The sequence below is a fragment of the Bolinopsis microptera genome, chromosome 2, assembly GCF_026151205.1.
Source record: "Bolinopsis microptera isolate Bmic1 chromosome 2, MBARI_Bmic_1.0, whole genome shotgun sequence".
NCBI lineage: Eukaryota > Metazoa > Ctenophora > Tentaculata > Lobata > Bolinopsidae > Bolinopsis > Bolinopsis microptera.
The window spans coordinates 1,216,968-1,229,913 of record NC_087073.1 but is presented as its reverse complement, the minus strand read 5'-3'; the positions used below and the strand labels follow the sequence as shown (position 1 = coordinate 1,229,913).

The 12,946-nt window shown below is 37.5% G+C and overlaps 1 long non-coding RNA gene across 1 annotated transcript; it reads left to right on the top strand.

Moving 5' to 3' along the window:
- Positions 1–4,838: 4,838 nt before the first annotated feature.
- LOC134811204 (uncharacterized) lies at positions 4,839–10,849 on the top strand. Its single transcript, XR_010159773.1, has 4 exons — positions 4,839–5,225; positions 6,398–6,485; positions 10,331–10,465; positions 10,673–10,849. It is a non-coding gene; the product is annotated as an uncharacterized LOC134811204 (long non-coding RNA).
- The last annotated feature ends 2,097 nt before the right edge of the window (positions 10,850–12,946 follow it).

Sequence of the window (12,946 nt, the reverse complement as noted above, 5' to 3'; positions counted from 1 at the left end):
CGTTCATATTAATGTCCGTCCATAATTATGTCCGTTCAAGTAATGTCCGTCCAAATAAGGTCCGATAAGGTATGTCGGTATTTACTACTTAATAATTTCTTTTTAAATCCTAAATTAACGAAAGAACGAGTTGAGAACCAAATACTCCAATGAGTACATCTCTAGACATGTTACTACAATTAGGAGAATACTGAACGATTTTGAACGGAAAATCGTCCCGTTTATCATAAACTCTAACTATAAAGTGCCCCTCTTCTATAGATTTTTTTTGTTGGGGACTGGCCCGTGGTACCAGCCAATGTTTACTCAGAAAAGTATATATAATATCAATGGTAATAAGAAATTCATCCCCGTGGGGCACAAACTATTCAATTTAGACTCTACCGGTAAAGTATGCAAGGAAGGTTTATAACTTAAAGTTTTATTTTCCAATGGTTAATAGGTAAAGATTAAAAAAGTAAAACAAGACTGAGCACTTCAAAATTTGTAGAATTTGTAACTTGATTTGAAATACGCGGCGATAATAAAAAATGTCCAATGTTGGCAGTGTAATTTATGAGATATGCGACGTTTATTGAGTGATGCATAAGTGTGTGCATATAATAAGATGTAGAGACAAGGTTATTATCGGCATTTTGGTTTATGTTACGCTTTGATTTTCTTAGTCCTGTTATACAAAATAACATAAAATTAGGCCATTCGTCTTCGATGTTTTCATTTTGCTGATATATCCAAATCTAAAACATGAGCCTTGGTATCAACCTCATTTTCCTTATTTAATTTCAAACTATCAGGATAAATCGTATTAACGTGTTCCTGGAAAACGCCGTCAGAATTAACAGTAGTGATATCATCTATTAATCTAAACGTATTATTAAGTCGCTTAGCTCTAAAATAATCCGTCTTATACAGCTTATCTAAATATTTATACTCATAATAAAATAGTGTTAAGTTAGCAATGAAGGGCCCAGGGTTCACCCCGATAGGTACTCCAATGATCTGTTTGAATATCTTATTCCCCATACTAAAGTAAGCATTATCTAAAATAAAATCAATACTTTCAATCAATGAATCAACATTAAATCGAAAGGTACTTTCACGAGGATTCTTAACCCACGCAAAGCCACTGTTATATATAGAAATATAGTTACATTTGCTATGTTTATACGCTAATTTAACAACATCTTTAAGAGCAGTCTTAATTTCATCATGTTTAAGATTAGTGTAGAGAGTAGAAAAATCATAAGTCTGAATATTACGAGCCCTATCAGACTCTAGATAATCATTAAAAAATTCTAGTATAGGCTCATTATTATTGATAATCCAATTACGTTTAATACCCGTAACTTTAAATATCATACGTGAATAACTACAAATCTGACTGTAGCTTACAGTTACACCAAATCATTTAACGGGTGATGCTCGTAAAATATTTGTTTCAAATAATAGGGACCGTCGACGAGTCCAACTCGGCGCGCGTCCTGGTAGGTTATAAACCTACAACAAATCATCAACCACTGAGCCATGGACCAATCTGAACCGTCACTAAATTAACCGACACAAAAGATTAAAGTTTCCAACTCGAGGAAAAAATATCGAATGATGATTAATTGATTTGAAGCAAAGTAAAACACTGGTATCATGATTATTGATTAAGAATGATATTAATTGATTTGAATCAACCATATTAGTATTAGTATCAATTCATAACAATTTTACAGAAATTTTTACAGATTTCTTTTTAGAAACAGTGGTTCAAAAGTTCTTCAGGGTTTTTAGTACTCTCCACCTTCTTCTTCACCTTCACCGTCAACAGAGCCGACTCCAACCTCTTCGTAGTCTTTCTCCAGAGCAGCCAGATCCTTACTGGGCCGCGCTCAGCCTGTCATTCCGCCGAATCTCTATGAGTATGATTATGAACATAAATATAATAGCCTGAGGTCCCCAGGTAACCAGATCCTCCCTAACCTCAGAGAACTCCCGCTCTTCCATACCTTCTCCTACGTACCAATGGACGAAGGCTCTCTTGGCATACATAAGATCGAACTTGTGGTCAAGACGAGCTCAAGCCTCAGCGATGGCGGTGGTGTTGGACAACATGCACACAGCCCTCTGTACCTTGGCAAGATCACTTCCGGGAACAATTGTTGGTGGCTGGTACCAAATGGCATGAAATGACATAAAATGGCGTAAAATGGAGACTTTTTCTATGGGGAAAATTGAAAAACCCTTGAGTAATTCTCCATTTATGCCATTTTATGCCACGAATTTTGATCATCGAATTACGTATGTGGTAGCAGTAGCTTACTTGGACACTCCATACTAGAACATGTCTATTTTCGCATACCAGGCTACTCAAATTGCTCATACCAAGCTACTAAAGCTCATACCAGGTTACATGAGACTCATACCAGGCCACTAAAGGCAAAGATCAATTCGGCTATTTTGCAATTCAAATTCAACTCGATTCCACGGATGATAATTAATCACTCTACACTCGACTGTCACGTGACGAAATTGCCGTGATTTCATTGGTTAACCTGATAACGCGCCGCAGATCTCTATCATCTATAAACACAAATTATTCATCGCGCGTGCAGTAAACTCAAATTAAGTCCTAATTCGTTACCGAAATTTGGCAACTATCAACATCATGGCTACTACAAAACCTAACCACAAAACCAGCTCTGAGCACTATTTCTAGGTTCTGAAACGACTAAATGATGCGAATTATAAATCCTCAGAACTCCCACTCTACATTAAAAACACTTTCCAACTACAAAACCAGCTCTGAGCACTATTTCTATAGGTTCTGAAACGACTAGAGAATCGACTGTAAAGTGATTTAGCGCGACCGAGACCGACACGAGAACATAGATAAGGGCCCAAATAGGGCATTGGGCAACCACTAAAACCTGGTTTTTGAAACTTTCTCATGACCATGACGCAGAAATATCGATTAAGGGTGTTACATATGATGATATCAGACCACATCAAATGATTTTTGGGATGATCTGATGACTCTTGATAGTGTTATGATGGGCAAAATTTGTTCACCGCAAATGCTCTCGACCGGATCCAATCGTTTTGAAAGATGGCAAGGTAACTCGGACATCATTGCATTTGCCTTTTTATTTGATGCTATCATATGCAGAATAAAAATTCATTTTCTTTGTTCTTGTCATCATGACGCGTCATCAGATTCTGTCAGTGTTTCAGTAATCAGTCAGGATGGTTAGGTGAAGTTTCATTGCATGAACAGTGTCGAGTTGATTTTACTAAAATACATCCCCAGAGGGCACCCAAATTCATGCTCTCGTGTCGGTCTATCTTGTTCCATTTTTTAAATACGTCTGCAACATGCGCTTATCCACTAATTAGTAACGCGCGAAAACTTAATTAAACGTGACAAGCACGCACATGCGTGCGCGCAAGGCACCTTCTCGTACACACGCCATGTTCGAGAAGGGGCCTTACGAAAAATATATGTTTTAAGCATATATTTTCTTCGTAAGGCCCCTTCTCGTACACCGTAGGCTTGTCCTCGCGCGCGTGACATTAACAATTAAGTGATTTGCACGCGTGCCACATTCCAACTTTCAAGCAGCCAGCACGTAACACAATTCAGCCAATCAGAGGACAAGAATCCGCAAAGTTAAAGTTGCAAACTTCTTTAATTGACGATGTCAACCCATCGAGATCGTTGCTTTGCAAAGCAGAGCAACGATCGAAGCAAGAATGCTGGTTCGCGCGGCACGGCGAAGTCCTCCAACAAACTTCTAATCGGCCTGCAAAATGAGACTTTTCTGGATATTTTGAGATAACTCAACAACTACGTTTATACAAAATTCCCCTGGGGGGAAACGTTATTTTTATAAAACGAACATTTTGCAAAAAACCGGAAGTCTCTAACTCTTTTACTTTGAAAGTAATAATCAATAATAGGCCCCATCCAGTAAGGTTTCTTGGGTTGATGCAAGCATTACTGGGCGGCGCTCAGCCTGCAGCCTGTACGGCGAAAGAGCTGAGAGTTCATAGTTCAGCTGCAGAAGAAAGCAGAATGAAGGGGGAAAGGGGGGGAGGTGCAGGGAGGTAGGTTGTAGCGCGATGCACTACTGGGTCGCGCGCGCATCAAATAATGCTTCTCGCAACCACAGTAGTGTGCAAACCAACATTCGAACCACCAGCAGCTGGTGGTCAATTTCCTACGAACGCGACTTAATTTTGGTTCAGACTGGAGTCGAGCGCTACGTTATAGCTGTATATATAGCTCGTTTCACGACGAAATCTTCATTTATTGAGTTTGTCTGTCGATTATGTTGGAGTTTGTATTTTTAATTTTGTACTCGAATACTGTTAATTTATTTTTATTAAATAGTTGTTTTTCGTAACAGCACACTAGTACGTGATTCCTTTTGTTATTCTTACATAATTAGGAAGATTTTAAACTTCAATACTATAAATAATCAAATATTTACGAACACCGATCATCGGTATGTACCCATTATGCAAGTCTTATGTTGAGCTGGATATCGAAAAATTTCAAAATGTAAGGCTGTAATTTTGTACTTGTTTAGGTGTAGAACTAGGATTAACAACTTGATTGCTAGGAGCTAGGAAGAGATTTTAGTAATGATGACCCTTTAAACTTAAACTATATCTCTAGTGCACTTCGATCGGTTTTCTTTTCAATTTTGATAAAACCTAGTCGTGATCTTTGTTTCAGAACTTCACTAATTTTTTAGTTTTGTAGTTTATATAGACGGAACATGAGCAGATACCATTTGATTAATTATAATATATCCGATTTGAAATATTATTCTGTCGGAGTTTGAGTTCAACATGGACACATTTATTAACATCCCGCATGAATTTGTGTCGTCTTTACAATTTTTTGCGCTGAATTTGTATGCTTATTAATACTGCCGCATGATATCAGTAGCTGCTATAAAACTAGAGTGTATAGCATGTGTATTATACGATGTTTCCCACGTAAAAATCGCAGGTTGTTTTGGTGCGGCTGGGCACTCTACTGGTGATTGACACCAGAGACTGAGAAAAACTTTGACATAATTTTCAAGTTTGATATGACCTAATAACTACCACATTTACAGGAAGTATGGTAATACATTCTTGTCAGCTGTCTGGGCAAATCTTCTCTCGCAGAATTGGATTAAAATTTAATGTATTTTATTTCTCACTTCCAACGATGTCGCAATTATTAGGTAAAATTTGAAGTTATTTTGAGATTCAATTAATAAATTTTAGATTGCAGCTTGATATCACTTAGTATGTACATTGTACTCGGTTGCAAGGGTAGAACTTATGAGAATACTATCATAGTATTATTGCACTATACTATTATGGGTTCATCAAAGTTCGTATCATGATTTGTCACAATTAAACCATCGAGTCACTTGAGGAAACCCGTTAAAGCTCGCAATTGGCGACGAGATAAAGTTTGTGGTACCTCTAGATGTTAAGTTAACTCTTAGGCTCCAATCTTCCTTACTATACCTACCACTCCTTCTTCCTTGATAAGAAGTAGATCCATCTGGAACAGTGAGCTGCTTCTTCCCTTCTATCCCGTACTAGCCTACTCAGCTCTCTCCAAACCGTGAACAACTACTCCCGGTGCTAGAACTTTAACCGCATAATTATAACAGCACAATTCTTTCGCTTGAATCTCAGTCTGCTGTAAGACTGCTGTACCGGTAGAGTTTTTACTTGTATGATTCAGCAATCTGCTCTTTAGATGGTACCGTTACCTCCCGCCATAAGACTGTGCCGTCTTGGTGACCTTGAGAATATCATAAGGTCCGATATATAAAAGCACTATCCAATATCGAGACCCACTCAGGATCCCAAACCACGACTCCTTTCGGTCGTCTGTACTTGCTTTTTTCCTCCCAGCATGGACTAAGTCAATGATACTGTCTTACATCGCTGGCCTTGTTCTTATAAGTGTTCACTCGGCGCTCACAAGATAACATGTTCAGAGATCTGTTGCAGAACCTTGTCGTGCCGTCATTTATATACTCCTTGACTAAGAGCTACTTTACACCTACAGCAAAAATGTGCTAAATGATACCCATCCTCTCCTCACATTACTGTACTTGCACTTACCATCCTCATCTTCGCCATAGAGGTGGTTAAGAGGGTGACGTACACAGCATCTAGCACGAATCCAATAAGTGAGTCTACAGTGCGTGTCGAAATACATTGCATGTACCCTTATATATTAATTGAGACAGAATTTTAATAAATCAACAAATTCTTAAAATTTAAAAAGGTAGAATTTAATTCTATGGCATTTATTGAAACCTGCTTTTTTAAAGTTGAGAATTGGTTTCAATTTCTAGAATATCACGATAATGTTGACTCAAAACTGTTTCAGGCAGCTATCAAGTCTCAAGATATGACATAATTTGATAGAATGTTAGTACCAACGCTATCAGTGCATTGAAGTCGAGTTCTCGATACAGGTATTATAATTAGGTTCTATCGACCGTTTTTGTAGTCTTAACTCATTTTTATTTGTTATTATACGACCAATTAAAACCTAGCAAACCAGACTTCTTTATGTGCTAAATGTTACTTTAACCTTAATAATAGCAGCATTGTGGCAGATATCCAGTTACATTTTTTCCAGCCGTATATTATAAATATACAGGGTGGGCCAAAAGTCAGTGTGCAAACGTTGGCATTAATAGCTCAGTCACTGAGTGCCCAATTGAAATAATTGGTTCTGGTATGACTTACTACCACCACTGGTTCGAGAAATTTGTCAAATCGAAACATATTTGTGTTCATTGTTTTCAAAAGCAAAAAGAAGGTTCATTTTCGCATTTATTTGATAGTTTGGATAATCGGATCGAGCCAAATTTTATTGAATTGTGTTTAGCCATTTAAATTACGTTTGCTCTAAAAAAATGAGAGTATATATATATTACTCATGCAACTAAGATAAATTGAGTATAAATACTCAATTTATCTTAGTTTAAGTTCCAAGTTATATAACTCATTTTCTAAAGGTCTCGTAAACTTTAATCAATTACAGAGGGTGTGGCCTCTTTTTCACTGAAAAGACGCCATCAGATTTCATTGCATTCTGGGACCAATTTTGGTGTGATTTAAAGTATCCTACAAATTGGTGTTTACTGTTTCGACTTTTGTAAAATCACTGTAACAATATAATCTGTATTCTTATAGTTTCAACCATAATAGTGAAATAGAGGGGCTGGCCAATAGCCACACCCTCTGTAATTGATTTAAGTCTACGAAACTTTCAGAAATTTGTGTGTAATTCGGAGATAAATTAAACAAGTTGTTATCGGCCACCATGTGTAAACGGAATGTTCTAGCAGACTGTATAATACTATAACATACATTTTCTTACACACACATAATCTAATCTCTGGAATGTTGCTATGATATCAATGGCAATGTTTTGATACTGTGTATTATCATGATTATGCCTTACAGGCCGATCTTCCGATGGAGTTTCGGTTGCCATGGCAACACATCAATATGATAAAGAATTTGTAAACGCAGTCACAACTCTGTCGTGTACACTGTACGGTGCGAGCGGTTATTTTATGATAGGTAACATCTACTTTTTCAGCATTTGCGGGATGACCAGTTCACACGTATATTTTCGCAGACACAACTTCGCATAAAATTATATCCAATTATTCTATAACCAATTATCTACACGGACTTCTGTCTAAATATGAATGAAATCGAGAAAACCAAATATTATATGTTTCATCCTGAAGTGCTGAGTTCTCAGGCAGTAAAATCATGATCCTGATAGATATCGAAGTCTCCTTAAATGATTGTCTCTGCTGCTTAATATATCTGGATTGTCGTTGGGAGGCGATGCAGATTTGTTTACTTTTAAGGGGGAGGTTCTGCTCAGCAGGAGAAAGAGGTGATGCACATTTTGTATTTGTCTGACATGTAGGACTTGAGCCACGTTTCCGTAAGTGCAATAAACGGTAACGAGTGGTTTTTGGATTTCTCCTGAATAAGAGCTGAGATTTTTGGCACTTCCCATATACTCGCACTTGATGCACAGGATTCATGGACTGGACATTTAAGACGAGGCATGAGGAATAACGGGCACGTGCAGAGTATCCTCTGAGGCGGTAGGAACTGCTGGTAGTGGTATAGTGGGTAGTATATATATATTACTCATGCAACTAAGATAAATTGAGTATAAATACTCAATTTATCTTAGTTTAAGTTCCAAGTTATATAACTCATTTTCTAAAGGTCTCGTAAACTTTAATCAATTACAGAGGGTGTGGCCTCTTTTTCACTGAAAAGACGCCATCAGATTTCATTGCATTCTGGGACCAATTTTGGTGTGATTTAAAGTATCCTACAAATTGGTGTTTACTGTTTCGACTTTTGTAAAATCACTGTAACAATATAATCTGTATTCTTATAGTTTCAACCATAATAGTGAAATAGAGGGGCTGGCCAATAGCCACACCCTCTGTAATTGATTTAAGTCTACGAAACTTTCAGAAATTTGAGTGTAATTCGGAGATAAATTAAACAAGTTGTTATCGGCCACCATGTGTAAACGGAATGTTCTAGCAGACTGTATAATACTATAACATACATTTTCTTACACACACATAATCTAATCTCTGGAATGTTGCTATGATATCAATGGCAATGTTTTGATACTGTGTATTATCATGATTATGCCTTACAGGCCGATCTTCCGATGGAGTTTCGGTTGCCATGGCAACACATCAATATGATAAAGAATTTGTAAACGCAGTCACAACTCTGTCGTGTACACTGTACGGTGCGAGCGGTTATTTTATGATAGGTAACATCTACTTTTTCAGCATTTGCGGGATGACCAGTTCACACGTATATTTTCGCAGACACAACTTCGCATAAAATTATATCCAATTATTCTATAACCAATTATCTACACGGACTTCTGTCTAAATATGAATGAAATCGAGAAAACCAAATATTATATGTTTCATCCTGAAGTGCTGAGTTCTCAGGCAGTATAATCATGATCCTGATAGATATCGAAGTCTCCTTAAATGATTGTCTCTGCTGCTTAATATATCTGGATTGTCGTTGGGAGGCGATGCAGATTTGTTTACTTTTAAGGGGGAGGTTCTGCTCAGCAGGAGAAAGAGGTGATGCACATTTTGTATTTGTCTGACATGTAGGACTTGAGCCACGTTTCCGTAAGTGCAATAAACGGTAACGAGTGGTTTTTGGATTTCTCCTGAATAAGAGCTGAGATTTTTGGCACTTCCCATATACTCGCACTTGATGCACTAGGATTCATGGACTGGACATTTAAGACGAGGCATGAGGAATAACGGGCACGTGCAGTGTATCCTCTGAGGCGGTAGGAACTGCTGGTAGTGGTATAGTGGGAGCGCTGTTCCTGGCTGAAGAGGTGGATGTGGTCTGGGGTAGTGGTAGGGCATTTGAGTTTGAGGGAGGCTGGACCGGTGGTCGACTATTTCTGATAGGAGTCCGATCCTGGTTTGCATCGTTTCCAACAGTCTCCGTAACTATAACAATCCTGTGATCTGGTATTGGTTACTTAAACTTATTTAATTGAACATGGTGTTTGACGTTGGAGCTTATCACTTTACAGTTTACATCACCTTACCTGAATAATTGAATAGGATGAATACTGAATAGCATTTATTAATGCTTTCTTTACCCGGAGAACTCTGTTTTACTTGTCCCTCGGTAACACAAGACCGTGAGCCGTGACACTTAGTCACAATAATTAAGTCATAAGTCAGAAAGAAGTCCATAATTCGTACACCCATGATTATGTTAAATATAGATTGACTCCAGTCTCCATTGTTCAATGACTTCGTCAAAATGTTTTAGGAAAATGTTCACAGATTTGTTAATTTTGGACTCAAATTAACGTTGAGAAAAACTGAATTTATTTTGGAAAAATCCCGGCTAAAACCAAAATCCCGGCCGGTACCGGTACAAAATCGCCAAATACCAGCCGGTATTCCGGCTGCGCCGGTTATATCCCGGTCGAGTTCTGTCTGAGACCTAATTTTCTCTATTTCTCGTGCAATTTTAGATCAGACACAGTCATCTAAATTATTTAATAAGAAGGTTTAAATTATAAGCAATTAAAAACAGTTGGGACTATCATTGTTTGTGAGTACATATTATACGAATATAAGGTGGTTAATATAATTATAACACATTTAATATAAAACATTTAAGACACATTTTTTTATTCCTGCATTGTACTCATTAATTTAACTAGTAATATTATATAAAAACCACATTTCTATTTGTACAGGGAGCTGCTGGTAAACTACCGTCGCTATACATCGACTATGACTACAATCTTACTTTTAAAAACAAACTACATACATATCTCACATTTGCGAGGACTACTTCATCACAAGCAAAAAATCGACATTGGTAAATAAAGGTAGGTTCTTTTCACTGACTTCGTTAAATGAGTTACATATTTTCACACAAATTACGTGCGTGATCATTAAAGGGTTGCTTGTGTGCAGTTACTTCTGGGCCAGCGCCACCCTGTTGGGAGTTTTCACATAAGTAAATTTGCCGATAATACAATTTTACTCATTCTGGACATGTTACCTATATTATCATTATACTAGTATTTCTTCAGGTCTGTCTTCTATAACCACGATGAAAAGAAAAGCTGGGCGAAAACATTTGAGACTGCAGATTGCAGAACTGGAACACTCTATTTGAAGACAGTGGCTGCTGAGTGCTGAGCTGCATCAAATCTATCAGCATCATGTAACTTCGATCAGGAACAGACTCCATTTCATTTCCGACAACTAGCACCTCAGCACCTGTTTTCCCTAGACTTACCAAGTATTAAGTAACTGCATTAGTATTAGGTTAAATTAAAGGCCCTACATCGAACAAGTCTAACAATTAAAACTTAAATGCAAGAGTGCACAATTTATCACTAAATATCTTCCTCTTTTAATTCTAATCAACACACGGTTTCGTCTTTGTTTCACCCAATCGTGCTGATAATCAGTAATCATGCACTCTGCACTCTAACTTCGAGATGTTTCAAAAGGGCTCCCGACGAGTTGAATTAGATCAATATTTTCTTTTGATACATAGATACTGATTGGGAGGTTCATCATACTATTCTTGTCACATGGTAACGATTAACGATTAGCTGATCAGCTTCCAGCATCGACAGGCCGAAATCCATAAATATAATCAGTTGTAATTTAATATTTATCATCGTCCGGATCATCATAATATTTTAATTTAAAGTTACAATTGAACGGTGTTAAGAAAGATAATTTAAGAGAAATGTTTTGAAAGTGCCTGATTTCGAGTATAAGATCTGTACTGATACATTAATTTTCAGATTGTTATTATAGTTTATTTGTATTTTTTATATTATCTTATCCGCACAAGTTCGGAAGCCATCTGAACGCTATTGCCAGACACAGGCATATATTTATTTTGGGGTATCATGCTCTCAGAAATTTCAACTCAGTCCGATATTATAGTTATACTAACCTGCATTGCATAAGGTTAATTGTCTCGCAGTCTAGTGCATAAACCTTTTATTTTGTATAAACCCTTTATTTTGATTGGGAAAACTTTAGTTTAATGTGGTTACCGTCTCTAAAGACTGGCATGATAGTTAATAAACTCTTATCTATTATGTCACTGAAGATGACGCCTTGCAACATGTTTGACGATAGCCTGTAGATTGATAGTTTGATCTTAGTATTTACAACAATTCATCTAGTTTGATTGATTCAAAGGGAAACAAATTCCTCTCTTATCTATTATGACTATATTTAAATTCAATCCTGTAAAGTGATACTCCTTTTTTAGTAATTTAAACATGTGTTTTCTCCTTCTGATTTTTAAACTATTACCGGTCACGCTGAATAATAATGACATCAGTGAATTTAAAGCTATCGTTAACATCACTCAGAAAATGCGCGTCTTTAGCGCGTGTCTTGTTGTTATGCATCAATCCTTCGGTAGATCGGCGAGATGCACCACTGTGCCTCACCGAGCTGCGAAGGATTGACATCGTGAATCAAGGAGGTAGGGGGATGTTTTGCAGTATAATAAGACTTATAATTTCGGGGGAAAATGTATGAAGTTTTAAAAGTCGATTTTGAGAGTGCAGATCGCGTTTTTACTACCCCATCCAGGGAGCCCCTTTCGTGTTGGCAAAATTCTCTATTTTCTTTTGATATTTTAAAATTGAAAATTGACTTGATTGGTGGAGAGTAATGGTTTGTCAAAGTGAACGTTTTAAAATGAAAGTGCAAACGCGCGTAGGTTAGGCCCAGCAAACCCTACCGGCTTGGGTATACCTCCAAAAGTAAAATAAATAGAACCTTCCGGTTTTCAACAAAATTTACGTCTCGTAAATTTAAAGTTAGCTCCCCGGGAGCAAAATTTGGGACAACTTAGATTTTGAATTAAACCGAAAAGTTTGATTTTGAGCTAAATAAAAGATCGCAGCTTTTAAATTTTGCAAAGTAATGTCGTCGCGTTGTCATGACTACTTTGCTCAATGCAGCGTGCGAAAGCTTGTAAACTTGATGTGACGCGCGAGGACAAACGTTTTGATGAAAATCGATCACCTCTAGCGAGCCCGGCAGGCAATAAGGTTTTTTGGGTGTTGATATAATAACTCAATGTATTAACTCGAACGGGGTCCGCGCCGGACTCTACGGTGGCGGGTGAGGGGATTAGGGTTGACCATTGTTAATGATCTGGCCCGGCGCGCGCTACTTCGCGCGTGGTACTTACCATCGGGCCAACATTTCCAGAAGAAAGCGGCGCGCGCTACTTCGAAGAAATTTAGAAGAGTAACATCCGTCAAGGGTTAGGGTAATAGGGTAATAAGGGTTAAGAGTCTTACGCCGTACTAAGTAATAAA